General features: G+C 45.2%; 6 non-coding genes across 6 annotated transcripts; all 6 read left to right on the forward strand.

The window, feature by feature from the left end:
• The first annotated feature begins 4002 nt into the window (after window positions 1–4002).
• LOC130349094 (U2 spliceosomal RNA) lies at window positions 4003–4193 on the forward strand. The gene has a single exon (XR_008886500.1). It is a non-coding gene; the product is annotated as a U2 spliceosomal RNA (small nuclear RNA).
• Window positions 4194–6276: 2083 nt separating this feature from the next.
• On the forward strand, window positions 6277–6467 carry LOC130349095 (U2 spliceosomal RNA). Its single transcript, XR_008886501.1, has one exon. It is a non-coding gene; the product is annotated as a U2 spliceosomal RNA (small nuclear RNA).
• Window positions 6468–8557: 2090 nt separating this feature from the next.
• On the forward strand, window positions 8558–8748 carry LOC130349096 (U2 spliceosomal RNA). Its single transcript, XR_008886502.1, has one exon. It is a non-coding gene; the product is annotated as a U2 spliceosomal RNA (small nuclear RNA).
• A 2094-nt stretch (window positions 8749–10842) lies between these two features.
• On the forward strand, window positions 10843–11033 carry LOC130349250 (U2 spliceosomal RNA). Its single transcript, XR_008886641.1, has one exon. It is a non-coding gene; the product is annotated as a U2 spliceosomal RNA (small nuclear RNA).
• A 2072-nt stretch (window positions 11034–13105) lies between these two features.
• Window positions 13106–13296, forward strand: LOC130349246 (U2 spliceosomal RNA). Its single transcript, XR_008886638.1, has one exon. It is a non-coding gene; the product is annotated as a U2 spliceosomal RNA (small nuclear RNA).
• Window positions 13297–15373: 2077 nt separating this feature from the next.
• On the forward strand, window positions 15374–15564 carry LOC130349098 (U2 spliceosomal RNA). Its single transcript, XR_008886504.1, has one exon. It is a non-coding gene; the product is annotated as a U2 spliceosomal RNA (small nuclear RNA).
• Window positions 15565–16557: the final 993 nt, after the last annotated feature.

A 16557-nucleotide genomic window follows, 5' to 3' on the forward strand; every position in this document is an offset into this window, starting at 1 on the left:
CAGGTTTGAGCTGCAGCAGCCGCAGCTCAAACTCCTAGCGGGAGACTCAGTGTAATCCGCCGTCAGTGTGAATGTAACCTAAAAACACTACACTTACATAAAATAAAGAGTAAAACACTACATATACACACGTACACTGCCCCCCCCCCCCCCACCACCCCTACCCCCCCAATAAAAATGAAAAACGTATCCTACAGCAGTGTTTCCAAAACGGAACCTCCAGCTGTTGCAAAACAAAAACTCCCAGCATTTCCGGACAGCCATTGACTGTCCAAGCATGCTGGGAGTTTAGCAACAGCTGGAGGCACCCTGTTTGGGAATCACTGGCTTAGAATACCCCTATGTCCACCCCTATGCAAATCCCTAATTTGGGCCTCAAATGCACATGGCGCTCTCACTTTGGAGCCCTGGCGTATTTCAAGGCAACAGTTTAGGGCCACATATGGGGTATCGCCGTACTCGGGAGAAATTGCCTAACAAATTTTGGGGGGCTTTTTCTCCTTTTACCCCTTATGAAAAGGTAAAGTTGGGGTCTACACCAGCATGTTAGTGTAAAAAAAAAAACATTTTTGTACACTAACATACTGGTGTTGCCCCATACTTTAAAATTTCACAAGCGGTAAAAGAAAAAAAGCCTCCAAAGTTTGTAACGCAATTTCTCCTGAGGAAGGAGATACCCCATATGTGGGCGCAAAGTGTTCTGGGGACGCACAACAAGGCTCAGAAGGGAGAGTGCACCATGTAAATTTGAGGTCTAAATTGGTGATTTACACAGGGGTGGCTGATTTTACAGTGGTTCTGACATAAGTGCAAAACAATAAATACCCACATGTGACCCCATTTTGGAAACTACACCCCTCACGGAATGTAACAAGGGGTACAGTGAGCATTTACACCCCACAGGTGTCTGACAGATCTTTGAAACAGGGGTCTGTGAAAATGAAAAATAAAATTTTTAATTTACACAGCCCACTGTTCCAAAGATACGTCAAATGCCAGTGGGGTGTAAATTCTCCCTGCACCCCTTATTACCTTCCGTGAGGGGTGTAGTTTTAAAAATGGGGTCACATGTGGGGGGTCCACTGTTCTGGCACCACGGGGGGCTTTGGAAATGCACATGGCCAAATTCTCTCTCCAAAAGCTCAATGATGCTCCTTCTCTTCTGAGCATTGTAGTTCGCCCCCAGTGCACTTCACGTCCACTTATTGGGTATTTCCATACTCAGAAGAGATGGGGTTACAAATTTTGGGGGGTATTTTCTGCTATTATCCCTTGTAAAAATGTAAAATTTTGGGGAAAACAAGCATTTTAGTGTAAAAAAAATATTTTTTTTTTACATATGCAAAAGTCGTGAAACACCTGTGGGGTATTAAGGTTCACTTTACCCCTTGTTACGTTCCCCAAGGGGTCTAGTTTCCAAAATGGTATGCCATGTGTTTTTTTTTTTCTGTCCTGGCACCATAGGTGCTTCCTAAATGCGGCATGCCCCCAGAGCAAAATTTGCTTCCAAAAAGCCAAATATGACTCCTTCTCTTCTGAGACCTGTAGTGCGCCAGCAGAGCACTTTTCATCCCCATATTGGGTGTCTTCTGAATCGGGAGAAATTGGGCTTCAAATGTTGGGGGGTATTTTCTGCTATTACCTTTTTTAAAAATGTAAAATTTTTGCTAAATCAAGCATTTTTGGTAAAAAAAAATTATTTTTTTTACATATGCAAAAGTCGTGAAACACCTGTGGGGTATTAAGGTTCACTTTATTCCTTGTTACGTTCCTCAAGGAGTCTAGTTTCCAAAATGGTATGCCATGTCGTTTTTTTTTGCTGTCCTGGCACCATAGGGGCTTCCTAAATGTGACATGCCCCCCGAGCAAAATTTGCTCTCAAAAAGCCAAATATGACTCCTTCTCTTCTGAGCATTGTAGTTCGCCCGTAATGCACTTCAGGTCAACTTATGGGGTACCTCCATACTCAGAAGAGATGGGGTTACAAATTTTGGGGGGTATTTTCTGCTATTAACCCTTGCAAAAATGTGAAATTTGGGGGGAAACACACATTTTAGTGAAATTTTTTTTTTTTTTTTTTACATATGCAAAAGTCATGAAACACCTGTGGGGTATTAAGGCTCACTTAATTCCTTTTTACGTTCCTCAAGGGGTCTAGTTTCCAAAATGGTATGCCATGTTTTTTTTATTTGCTGTTTTGGCACCATAGGGGCTTCCTAAATGCAACATGCCCCCAAAAAACCATTTCAGAAAAACGTACTCTCCAAAATCCCCTTGTCGCTCCTTCGCTTCTGAGCCCTCTACTGCGCCCGCCGAACACTTTACATAGACATATGAGGTATGTGCTTACTCGAGAGAAATTGGGCTACAAATTCAAGTATAAATTTTATCCTTTTACCCCTTGTAAAAATTCAAAAATTGGGTCTACAAGAACATGCAAGTGTAAAAAATGAAGATTTTGAATTTTCTCCTTCACTTTGCTGCTTTTACCGTGAAACACCTAAAGGGTTAAAACACTTACTGAATGTCATTTTGAATACTTTGGGGGGGTGCAGTTTTTGTAATGGGGTCATTTATGGGGTATTTCTAATATGAAGACCCTTCAAATCCACTTCAAACCTGAACTGGTCCATGAAAAATAGCGAGTTTGAAAATTTTGTGAAAAATTGTAAAATTGCTGCTGAACTTTGAAGCCCTCTGGTGTCTTCCAAAAGTAAAAACATGTCAATTTTATGATTAAAATATAAAGTAGACATATTGTATATGTGAATCCAAAAAAAATAATATTTGGAATATCAATTTTCCTTACAAACAGAGAGCTTCAAAGTTAGAAAAATGCAAAATTTTCAATTTTTTCATCAAATTTTGGGATTTTTCACCAAGAAAGGATGCAAGTTACCACAAAAATTTACCACTATGTTAAAGTAGAATATGTCACGAAAAAACAATCTCGGAATCAGATTGATAAGTAAAAGCATTCCAGAGTTATTAATGTTTAAAGTGACAGTGGTCAGATGTGCAAAAAAGGGCTGCGTCCTAGAGGTGAAAATGGGCTGTGTCCTTAAGGGGTTAAAAGTGATTTCGGCGGAGAAATATATATATATATATATATATATATATATATATATACGCGCACACACACACATATATATAAACGTATTCTCCGTTGAGATATTGCAGCCGCTGCTGTGTCCAGGCCCAGGAGCCTTAGCACTGTGCTGTGATGTCACTCAATACCACTGACATCACTAGGTGTAAACAACATCTCTCCTTTGCTGTGTATGTGACTATGGAGCTGTTTGGTGATGTCGTCTATTATGGCCTTCATAGAAGCAACAGGAGATTGTTGCATCCATCTAGAACCCTCAGAACTACAGTGCTATGATGTCACTCACTTCCACAGGCCTTGCAGAGTGTAAACAACAACAACCCAGCTTTGTTGTGTATGTAACCATAGGGATTTGTGATGTCACCTAGAACCTTCACAGCAGCGACAGCTTTATGAGGAGCATCAGCACTGCTCTGCCTGAGCAGAACCATCACCGCCATAGGTTGTCAAATAACCCGGGTTTAACCCACACAGGTAAGTCCAATGGGGTGCAGGCATGTCCTCTATGCTTACAGCTTCCCGTGGGTGTTGGTTTGATACCGTTTGGGGACAGCCAAGGAGGCATCTGCAGGCAACAAAGGTAGGTGTGTGCTTGTGTGTGTGTTTCCTATGCAGATCCTAAGCCCAGTGTCACATGCAAGTAGGAGGAGTAAGAAGGGTTCCTGGCAAATCCGGGTTATGGATTGCATTTAAAAAGGCCCCGTGGGAGTGCAATGGGCCCCTGTCTTGCTGCTTAGCAATAATGGTATGGGTTTAGGTTCTGCTGTGTGTACTGGTGGTTGACTGCCCCCCAGCCCAGAGTGTGCATGGAAAATTGTCTGGCAGCCTCCCTGACAGCAAGCAGTGATAGTGCCCATGAAGGGCACCTTGTTGGGCCCGCCCCTTTCACGGTTATCGCTTCTCGGCCTTTTGGCTAAGATCAAGTGTAGTATCTGTTCTTATCAGTTTAATATCTGATACGTCCCCTATCTGGGGACCATATATTAAATGGATTTTTGAGAACGGGGGCCGATTTCGAAGCTTGCTTCCGTCGCCCTATGCATTGACCCGATATGGCAGTATCTTCGGGTACAGTGCACCACCCCCTTACAGGGTTAAAAAGAAAGATTCCTACTTTCATTGCTACCTGCTTGCTGGCTAGCCAGCTAGCCAGCCCTGTGGGCCTTGCTGCTGCTGCAGCCAAAAAACAAAAGGTGGTGCTGCTGCTGCTTCTGCTGCTTCTGCTTCTGCTTGTGTCTGGCCGCTGTTGGAGCGTCCAGGCACAGGACTTCTGCTGCTGCTGACTAAATGGCCTCCTTAATTGGATCATTTGAGTAGCCAGCACACCTGTGCAGGTAGGGCATGACATGATAGGCAGCTGCCTTGATAGCGGGTGGGTGCTGAATGTTCCTAATTGACAAAATAAGATTAATGCTTATGAAGAAATATAAAATCTCATCCCTTCCCCAATATCGCGCCACACCCCTACCCCTTAATTCCCTGGTTGAACTTGATGGACATATGTCTTTTTTCGACCGTACTAACTATGTAACTATGTAACATAACATGGGGGGGGGGGGGGTCTCCTGGCTGTTCACACAGGTGTGTCATTGCTGTACATTGACCATGCATTGCTTCTGTGGTATTGCAAAGGCAAAGACAAATGCTTCCAGCCATCCATTGCACTAATGGATTGGTCATCAGCTGGCTGTCTATGTCCCGCATCAATATAGACCAAAGTACAGAGGGTTAGGCTATGCTATTGTGCACCTACCTGATGCATCAGAAGGTGCGAGGCCCTTGCTAAATTCTGTGCACAGACTTTGAGATCTATACTTTAGACTGTATCTAAACCTGCTCCAACATGGACTGACATTCTGGCCTACTTTCAGCCGATGCGACTTGTCTGTCGCTGAACAGTCGCTTTTTATGTATTCAGCACCTATGTATAATGTTGTAAAAATGCTCTAGAAGCTAAAGTCGCAGAAATGTCACACATATTTGGCCTGCAACTTTCTGTGCGACAAATTCAGACAGGAAAAATCAGTATAAATCCTTAGAAAATTATCCCCCAGTGTCTCCATCTGCTGGCGGTATTGAATAAGCATTGCTGCACTGATGGGGTATGCATTAGACGAAAAAAAAGAAGAAAAAGAAGAATAATACGCCCAGAAAAGAGGCGAAAAGGAGAAAAACGTAAAAAAACGTGAAAAAAAAGTAAGAGGAAGAGAAGGGAAAAAAAGGTGGAAATGGGTTTAAAAGTGATTTCGGCGGAGAAATATATATATATACATATATATATATATATATATATACGCGCACACACACACATATATATAAACGTATTCTCCGTTGAGATATTGCAGCCGCTGCTGTGTCCAGGCCCAGGAGCCTTAGCACTGTGCTGTGATGTCACTCAATACCACTGACATCACTAGGTGTAAACAACATCTCTCCTTTGCTGTGTATGTGACTATGGAGCTGTTTGGTGATGTCGTCTATTATGGCCTTCATAGAAGCAACAGGAGATTGTTGCATCCATCTAGAACCCTCAGAACTACAGTGCTATGATGTCACTCACTTCCACAGGCCTTGCAGAGTGTAAACAACAACAACCCAGCTTTGTTGTGTATGTAACCATAGGGATTTGTGATGTCACCTAGAACCTTCACAGCAGCGACAGCTTTATGAGGAGCATCAGCACTGCTCTGCCTGAGCAGAACCATCACCGCCATAGGTTGTCAAATAACCCGGGTTTAACCCACACAGGTAAGTCCAATGGGGTGCAGGCATGTCCTCTATGCTTACAGCTTCCCGTGGGTGTTGGTTTGATACCGTTTGGGGACAGCCAAGGAGGCATCTGCAGGCAACAAAGGTAGGTGTGTGCTTGTGTGTGTGTTTCCTATGCAGATCCTAAGCCCAGTGTCACATGCAAGTAGGAGGAGTAAGAAGGGTTCCTGGCAAATCCGGGTTATGGATTGCATTTAAAAAGGCCCCGTGGGAGTGCAATGGGCCCCTGTCTTGCTGCTTAGCAATAATGGTATGGGTTTAGGTTCTGCTGTGTGTACTGGTGGTTGACTGCCCCCCAGCCCAGAGTGTGCATGGAAAATTGTCTGGCAGCCTCCCTGACAGCAAGCAGTGATAGTGCCCATGAAGGGCACCTTGTTGGGCCCGCCCCTTTCACGGTTATCGCTTCTCGGCCTTTTGGCTAAGATCAAGTGTAGTATCTGTTCTTATCAGTTTAATATCTGATACGTCCCCTATCTGGGGACCATATATTAAATGGATTTTTGAGAACGGGGGCCGATTTCGAAGCTTGCTTCCGTCGCCCTATGCATTGACCCGATATGGCAGTATCTTCGGGTACAGTGCACCACCCCCTTACAGGGTTAAAAAGAAAGATTCCTACTTTCATTGCTACCTGCTTGCTGGCTAGCCAGCTAGCCAGCCCTGTGGGCCTTGCTGCTGCTGCAGCCAAAAAACAAAAGGTGGTGCTGCTGCTGCTTCTGCTGCTTCTGCTTCTGCTTGTGTCTGGCCGCTGTTGGAGCGTCCAGGCACAGGACTTCTGCTGCTGCTGACTAAATGGCCTCCTTAATTGGATCATTTGAGTAGCCAGCACACCTGTGCAGGTAGGGCATGACATGATAGGCAGCTGCCTTGATAGCGGGTGGGTGCTGAATGTTCCTAATTAACAAAATAAGATTAATGCTTATGAAGAAATATAAAATCTCATCCCTTCCCCAATATCGCGCCACACCCCTACCCCTTAATTCCCTGGTTGAACTTGATGGACATATGTCTTTTTTCGACCGTACTAACTATGTAACTATGTAACATAACATGGGGGGGGGGGGGGGTCTCCTGGCTGTTCACACAGGTGTGTCATTGCTGTACATTGACCATGCATTGCTTCTGTGGTATTGCAAAGGCAAAGACAAATGCTTCCAGCCATCCATTGCACTAATGGATTGGTCATCAGCTGGCTGTCTATGTCCCGCATCAATATAGACCAAAGTACAGAGGGTTAGGCTATGCTATTGTGCACCTACCTGATGCATCAGAAGGTGCGAGGCCCTTGCTAAATTCTGTGCACAGACTTTGAGATCTATACTTTAGACTGTATCTAAACCTGCTCCAACATGGACTGACATTCTGGCCTACTTTCAGCCGATGCGACTTGTCTGTCGCTGAACAGTCGCTTTTTATGTATTCAGCACCTATGTATAATGTTGTAAAAATGCTCTAGAAGCTAAAGTCGCAGAAATGTCACACATATTTGGCCTGCAACTTTCTGTGCGACAAATTCAGACAGGAAAAATCAGTATAAATCCTTAGAAAATTATCCCCCAGTGTCTCCATCTGCTGGCGGTATTGAATAAGCATTGCTGCACTGATGGGGTATGCATTAGACGAAAAAAAAGAAGAAAAAGAAGAATAATACGCCCAGAAAAGAGGCGGAAAGGAGAAAAACGTAAAAAAACGTGAAAAAAAAGTAAGAGGAAGAGAAGGGAAAAAAAGGTGGAAATGGGTTTAAAAGTGATTTCGGCGGAGAAATATATATATATATATATATATATATATATATATATATATATACGCGCACACACACACATATATATAAACGTATTCTCCGTTGAGATATTGCAGCCGCTGCTGTGTCCAGGCCCAGGAGCCTTAGCACTGTGCTGTGATGTCACTCAATACCACTGACATCACTAGGTGTAAACAACATCTCTCCTTTGCTGTGTATGTGACTATGGAGCTGTTTGGTGATGTCGTCTATTATGGCCTTCATAGAAGCAACAGGAGATTGTTGCATCCATCTAGAACCCTCAGAACTACAGTGCTATGATGTCACTCACTTCCACAGGCCTTGCAGAGTGTAAACAACAACAACCCAGCTTTGTTGTGTATGTAACCATAGGGATTTGTGATGTCACCTAGAACCTTCACAGCAGCGACAGCTTTATGAGGAGCATCAGCACTGCTCTGCCTGAGCAGAACCATCACCGCCATAGGTTGTCAAATAACCCGGGTTTAACCCACACAGGTAAGTCCAATGGGGTGCAGGCATGTCCTCTATGCTTACAGCTTCCCGTGGGTGTTGGTTTGATACCGTTTGGGGACAGCCAAGGAGGCATCTGCAGGCAACAAAGGTAGGTGTGTGCTTGTGTGTGTGTTTCCTATGCAGATCCTAAGCCCAGTGTCACATGCAAGTAGGAGGAGTAAGAAGGGTTCCTGGCAAATCCGGGTTATGGATTGCATTTAAAAAGGCCCCGTGGGAGTGCAATGGGCCCCTGTCTTGCTGCTTAGCAATAATGGTATGGGTTTAGGTTCTGCTGTGTGTACTGGTGGTTGACTGCCCCCCAGCCCAGAGTGTGCATGGAAAATTGTCTGGCAGCCTCCCTGACAGCAAGCAGTGATAGTGCCCATGAAGGGCACCTTGTTGGGCCCGCCCCTTTCACGGTTATCGCTTCTCGGCCTTTTGGCTAAGATCAAGTGTAGTATCTGTTCTTATCAGTTTAATATCTGATACGTCCCCTATCTGGGGACCATATATTAAATGGATTTTTGAGAACGGGGGCCGATTTCGAAGCTTGCTTCCGTCGCCCTATGCATTGACCCGATATGGCAGTATCTTCGGGTACAGTGCACCACCCCCTTACAGGGTTAAAAAGAAAGATTCCTACTTTCATTGCTACCTGCTTGCTGGCTAGCCAGCTAGCCAGCCCTGTGGGCCTTGCTGCTGCTGCAGCCAAAAAACAAAAGGTGGTGCTGCTGCTGCTTCTGCTGCTTCTGCTTCTGCTTGTGTCTGGCCGCTGTTGGAGCGTCCAGGCACAGGACTTCTGCTGCTGCTGACTAAATGGCCTCCTTAATTGGATCATTTGAGTAGCCAGCACACCTGTGCAGGTAGGGCATGACATGATAGGCAGCTGCCTTGATAGCGGGTGGGTGCTGAATGTTCCTAATTGACAAAATAAGATTAATGCTTATGAAGAAATATAAAATCTCATCCCTTCCCCAATATCGCGCCACACCCCTACCCCTTAATTCCCTGGTTGAACTTGATGGACATATGTCTTTTTTCGACCGTACTAACTATGTAACTATGTAACATAACATGGGGGGGGGGGGGGGGGGGGGTCTCCTGGCTGTTCACACAGGTGTGTCATTGCTGTACATTGACCATGCATTGCTTCTGTGGTATTGCAAAGGCAAAGACAAATGCTTCCAGCCATCCATTGCACTAATGGATTGGTCATCAGCTGGCTGTCTATGTCCCGCATCAATATAGACCAAAGTACAGAGGGTTAGGCTATGCTATTGTGCACCTACCTGATGCATCAGAAGGTGTGAGGCCCTTGCTAAATTCTGTGCACAGACTTTGAGATCTATACTTTAGACTGTATCTAAACCTGCTCCAACATGGACTGACATTCTGGCCTACTTTCAGCCGATGCGACTTGTCTGTCGCTGAACAGTCGCTTTTTATGTATTCAGCACCTATGTATAATGTTGTAAAAATGCTCTAGAAGCTAAAGTCGCAGAAATGTCACACATATTTGGCCTGCAACTTTCTGTGCGACAAATTCAGACAGGAAAAATCAGTATAAATCCTTAGAAAATTATCCCCCAGTGTCTCCATCTGCTGGCGGTATTGAATAAGCATTGCTGCACTGATGGGGTATGCATTAGACGAAAAAAAAGAAGAAAAAGAAGAATAATACGCCCAGAAAAGAGGCGAAAAGGAGAAAAACGTAAAAAAACGTGAAAAAAAAGTAAGAGGAAGAGAAGGGAAAAAAAGGTGGAAATGGGTTTAAAAGTGATTTCGGCGGAGAAATATATATATATATATATATATATATATATATATATATATACGCGCACACACACACATATATATAAACGTATTCTCCGTTGAGATATTGCAGCCGCTGCTGTGTCCAGGCCCAGGAGCCTTAGCACTGTGCTGTGATGTCACTCAATACCACTGACATCACTAGGTGTAAACAACATCTCTCCTTTGCTGTGTATGTGACTATGGAGCTGTTTGGTGATGTCGTCTATTATGGCCTTCATAGAAGCAACAGGAGATTGTTGCATCCATCTAGAACCCTCAGAACTACAGTGCTATGATGTCACTCACTTCCACAGGCCTTGCAGAGTGTAAACAACAACAACCCAGCTTTGTTGTGTATGTAACCATAGGGATTTGTGATGTCACCTAGAACCTTCACAGCAGCGACAGCTTTATGAGGAGCATCAGCACTGCTCTGCCTGAGCAGAACCATCACCGCCATAGGTTGTCAAATAACCCGGGTTTAACCCACACAGGTAAGTCCAATGGGGTGCAGGCATGTCCTCTATGCTTACAGCTTCCCGTGGGTGTTGGTTTGATACCGTTTGGGGACAGCCAAGGAGGCATCTGCAGGCAACAAAGGTAGGTGTGTGCTTGTGTGTGTGTTTCCTATGCAGATCCTAAGCCCAGTGTCACATGCAAGTAGGAGGAGTAAGAAGGGTTCCTGGCAAATCCGGGTTATGGATTGCATTTAAAAAGGCCCCGTGGGAGTGCAATGGGCCCCTGTCTTGCTGCTTAGCAATAATGGTATGGGTTTAGGTTCTGCTGTGTGTACTGGTGGTTGACTGCCCCCCAGCCCAGAGTGTGCATGGAAAATTGTCTGGCAGCCTCCCTGACAGCAAGCAGTGATAGTGCCCATGAAGGGCACCTTGTTGGGCCCGCCCCTTTCACGGTTATCGCTTCTCGGCCTTTTGGCTAAGATCAAGTGTAGTATCTGTTCTTATCAGTTTAATATCTGATACGTCCCCTATCTGGGGACCATATATTAAATGGATTTTTGAGAACGGGGGCCGATTTCGAAGCTTGCTTCCGTCACCCTATGCATTGACCCGATATGGCAGTATCTTCGGGTACAGTGCACCACCCCCTTACAGGGTTAAAAAGAAAGATTCCTACTTTCATTGCTACCTGCTTGCTGGCTAGCCAGCTAGCCAGCCCTGTGGGCCTTGCTGCTGCTGCAGCCAAAAAACAAAAGGTGGTGCTGCTGCTGCTTCTGCTGCTTCTGCTTCTGCTTGTGTCTGGCCGCTGTTGGAGCGTCCAGGCACAGGACTTCTGCTGCTGCTGACTAAATGGCCTCCTTAATTGGATCATTTGAGTAGCCAGCACACCTGTGCAGGTAGGGCATGACATGATAGGCAGCTGCCTTGATAGCGGGTGGGTGCTGAATGTTCCTAATTGACAAAATAAGATTAATGCTTATGAAGAAATATAAAATCTCATCCCTTCCCCAATATCGCGCCACACCCCTACCCCTTAATTCCCTGGTTGAACTTGATGGACATATGTCTTTTTTCGACCGTACTAACTATGTAACTATGTAACATAACATGGGGGGGGGGGGGTCTCCTGGCTGTTCACACAGGTGTGTCATTGCTGTACATTGACCATGCATTGCTTCTGTGGTATTGCAAAGGCAAAGACAAATGCTTCCAGCAATCCATTGCACTAATGGATTGGTCATCAGCTGGCTGTCTATGTCCCGCATCAATATAGACCAAAGTACAGAGGGTTAGGCTATGCTATTGTGCACCTACCTGATGCATCAGAAGGTGCGAGGCCCTTGCTAAATTCTGTGCACAGACTTTGAGATCTATACTTTAGACTGTATCTAAACCTGCTCCAACATGGACTGACATTCTGGCCTACTTTCAGCCGATGCGACTTGTCTGTCGCTGAACAGTCGCTTTTTATGTATTCAGCACCTATGTATAATGTTGTAAAAATGCTCTAGAAGCTAAAGTCGCAGAAATGTCACACATATTTGGCCTGCAACTTTCTGTGCGACAAATTCAGACAGGAAAAATCAGTATAAATCCTTAGAAAATTATCCCCCAGTGTCTCCATCTGCTGGCGGTATTGAATAAGCATTGCTGCACTGATGGGGTATGCATTAGACGAAAAAAAAGAAGAAAAAGAAGAATAATACGCCCAGAAAAGAGGCGAAAAGGAGAAAAACGTAAAAAAACGTGAAAAAAAAGTAAGAGGAAGAGAAGGGAAAAAAAGGTGGAAATGGGTTTAAAAGTGATTTCGGCGGAGAAATATATATATATATATATATATATATACGCGCACACACACACATATATATAAACGTATTCTCCGTTGAGATATTGCAGCCGCTGCTGTGTCCAGGCCCAGGAGCCTTAGCACTGTGCTGTGATGTCACTCAATACCACTGACATCACTAGGTGTAAACAACATCTCTCCTTTGCTGTGTATGTGACTATGGAGCTGTTTGGTGATGTCGTCTATTATGGCCTTCATAGAAGCAACAGGAGATTGTTGCATCCATCTAGAACCCTCAGAACTACAGTGCTATGATGTCACTCACTTCCACAGGCCTTGCAGAGTGTAAACAACAACAACCCAGCTTTGTTGTGTATGTAACCATAGGGATTTGTGATGTCACCTAGAACCTTCACAGCAGCGACAGCTTTATGAGGAGCATCAGCACTGCTCTGCCTGAGCAGAACCATCACCGCCATAGGTTGTCAAATAACCCGGGTTTAACCCACACAGGTAAGTCCAATGGGGTGCAGGCATGTCCTCTATGCTTACAGCTTCCCGTGGGTGTTGGTTTGATACCGTTTGGGGACAGCCAAGGAGGCATCTGCAGGCAACAAAGGTAGGTGTGTGCTTGTGTGTGTGTTTCCTATGCAGATCCTAAGCCCAGTGTCACATGCAAGTAGGAGGAGTAAGAAGGGTTCCTGGCAAATCCGGGTTATGGATTGCATTTAAAAAGGCCCCGTGGGAGTGCAATGGGCCCCTGTCTTGCTGCTTAGCAATAATGGTATGGGTTTAGGTTCTGCTGTGTGTACTGGTGGTTGACTGCCCCCCAGCCCAGAGTGTGCATGGAAAATTGTCTGGCAGCCTCCCTGACAGCAAGCAGTGATAGTGCCCATGAAGGGCACCTTGTTGGGCCCGCCCCTTTCACGGTTATCGCTTCTCGGCCTTTTGGCTAAGATCAAGTGTAGTATCTGTTCTTATCAGTTTAATATCTGATACGTCCCCTATCTGGGGATCATATATTAAATGGATTTTTGAGAACGGGGGCCGATTTCGAAGCTTGCTTCCGTCGCCCTATGCATTGACCCGATATGGCAGTATCTTCGGGTACAGTGCACCACCCCCTTACAGGGTTAAAAAGAAAGATTCCTACTTTCATTGCTACCTGCTTGCTGGCTAGCCAGCTAGCCAGCCCTGTGGGCCTTGCTGCTGCTGCAGCCAAAAAACAAAAGGTGGTGCTGCTGCTGCTTCTGCTTCTGCTTGTGTTTGGCCGCTGTTGGAGCGTCCAGGCACAGGACTTCTGCTGCTGCTGACTAAATGGCCTCCTTAATTGGATCATTTGAGTAGCCAGCACACCTGTGCAGGTAGGGCATGACATGATAGGCAGCTGCCTTGATAGCGGGTGGGTGCTGAATGTTCCTAATTAACAAAATAAGATTAATGCTTATGAAGAAATATAAAATCTCATCCCTTCCCCAATATCGCGCCACACCCCTACCCCTTAATTCCCTGGTTGAACTTGATGGACATATGTCTTTTTTCGACCGTACTAACTATGTAACTATGTAACATAACATGGGGGGGGGGGGGGTCTCCTGGCTGTTCACACAGGTGTGTCATTGCTGTACATTGACCATGCATTGCTTCTGTGGTATTGCAAAGGCAAAGACAAATGCTTCCAGCCATCCATTGCACTAATGGATTGGTCATCAGCTGGCTGTCTATGTCCCGCATCAATATAGACCAAAGTACAGAGGGTTAGGCTATGCTATTGTGCACCTACCTGATGCATCAGAAGGTGCGAGGCCCTTGCTAAATTCTGTGCACAGACTTTGAGATCTATACTTTAGACTGTATCTAAACCTGCTCCAACATGGACTGACATTCTGGCCTACTTTCAGCCGATGCGACTTGTCTGTCGCTGAACAGTCGCTTTTTATGTATTCAGCACCTATGTATAATGTTGTAAAAATGCTCTAGAAGCTAAAGTCGCAGAAATGTCACACATATTTGGCCTGCAACTTTCTGTGCGACAAATTCAGACAGGAAAAATCAGTATAAATCCTTAGAAAATTATCCCCCAGTGTCTCCATCTGCTGGCGGTATTGAATAAGCATTGCTGCACTGATGGGGTATGCATTAGACGAAAAAAAAGAAGAAAAAGAAGAATAATACGCCCAAAAAAGAGGCGAAAAGGAGAAAAACGTAAAAAAACGTGAAAAAAAAGTAAGAGGAAGAGAAGGGAAAAAAAGGTGGAAATGGGTTTAAAAGTGATTTCGGCGGAGAAATATATATATATATATATATATATATATATATATATATATATACGCGCACACACACACATATATATAAACGTATTCTCCGTTGAGATATTGCAGCCGCTGCTGTGTCCAGGCCCAGGAGCCTTAGCACTGTGCTGTGATGTCACTCAATACCACTGACATCACTAGGTGTAAACAACATCTCTCCTTTGCTGTGTATGTGACTATGGAGCTGTTTGGTGATGTCGTCTATTATGGCCTTCATAGAAGCAACAGGAGATTGTTGCATCCATCTAGAACCCTCAGAACTACAGTGCTATGATGTCACTCACTTCCACAGGCCTTGCAGAGTGTAAACAACAACCCAGCTTTGTTGTGTATGTAACCATAGGGATTTGTGATGTCACCTAGAACCTTCACAGCAGCGACAGCTTTATGAGGAGCATCAGCACTGCTCTGCCTGAGCAGAACCATCACCGCCATAGGTTGTCAAATAACCCGGGTTTAACCCACACAGGTAAGTCCAATGGGGTGCAGGCATGTCCTCTATGCTTACAGCTTCCCGTGGGTGTTGGTTTGATACCGTTTGGGGACAGCCAAGGAGGCATCTGCAGGCAACAAAGGTAGGTGTGTGCTTGTGTGTGTGTTTCCTATGCAGATCCTAAGCCCAGTGTCACATGCAAGTAGGAGGAGTAAGAAGGGTTCCTGGCAAATCCGGGTTATGGATTGCATTTAAAAAGGCCCAGTGGGAGTGCAATGGGCCCCTGTCTTGCTGCTTAGCAATAATGGTATGGGTTTAGGTTCTGCTGTGTGTACTGGTGGTTGACTGCCCCCCAGCCCAGAGTGTGCATGGAAAATTGTCTGGCAGCCTCCCTGACAGCAAGCAGTGATAGTGCCCATGAAGGGCACCTTGTTGGGCCCGCCCCTTTCACGGTTATCGCTTCTCGGCCTTTTGGCTAAGATCAAGTGTAGTATCTGTTCTTATCAGTTTAATATCTGATACGTCCCCTATCTGGGGACCATATATTAAATGGATTTTTGAGAACGGGGGCCGATTTCGAAGCTTGCTTCCGTCGCCCTATGCATTGACCCGATATGGCAGTATCTTCGGGTACAGTGCACCACCCCCTTACAGGGTTAAAAAGAAAGATTCCTACTTTCATTGCTACCTGCTTGCTGGCTAGCCAGCTAGCCAGCCCTGTGGGCCTTGCTGCTGCTGCAGCCAAAAAACAAAAGGTGGTGCTGCTGCTGCTTCTGCTGCTTCTGCGTCTGCTGCTTCTGCTTCTGCTTGTGTCTGGCCGCTGTTGGAGCGTCCAGGCACAGGACTTCTGCTGCTGCTGACTAAATGGCCTCCTTAATTGGATCATTTGAGTAGCCAGCACACCTGTGCAGGTAGGGCATGACATGATAGGCAGCTGCCTTGATAGCGGGTGGGTGCTGAATGTTCCTAATTGACAAAATAAGATTAATGCTTATGAAGAAATATAAAATCTCATCCCTTCCCCAATATCGCGCCACACCCCTACCCCTTAATTCCCTGGTTGAACTTGATGGACATATGTCTTTTTTCGACCGTACTAACTATGTAACTATGTAACATAACATGGGGGGGGGGGGGGTCTCCTGGCTGTTCACACAGGTGTGTCATTGCTGTACATTGACCATGCATTGCTTCTGTGGTATTGCAAAGGCAAAGACAAATGCTTCCAGCCATCCATTGCACTAATGGATTGGTCATCAGCTGGCTGTCTATGTCCCGCATCAATATAGACCAAAGTACAGAGGGTTAGGCTATGCTATTGTGCACCTACCTGATGCATCAGAAGGTGCGAGGCCCTTGCTAAATTCTGTGCACAGACTTTGAGATCTATACTTTAGACTGTATCTAAACCTGCTCCAACATGGACTGACATTCTGGCCTACTTTCAGCCGATGCGACTTGTCTGTCGCTGAACAGTCGCTTTTTATGTATTCAGCACCTATGTATAATGTTGTAAAAATGCTCTAGAAGCTAAAGTCGCAGAAATGTCACACATATTTGGCCTGCAACTTTCTGTGCGACAAATTCAGACAGGAAAAATCAGTATAAATCCTTAGAAAATTATCCCCCAGTGTCTCCA

The sequence above is a fragment of the Hyla sarda genome, unplaced genomic scaffold (assembly GCF_029499605.1).
Source record: "Hyla sarda isolate aHylSar1 unplaced genomic scaffold, aHylSar1.hap1 scaffold_91, whole genome shotgun sequence".
NCBI lineage: Eukaryota > Metazoa > Chordata > Amphibia > Anura > Hylidae > Hyla > Hyla sarda.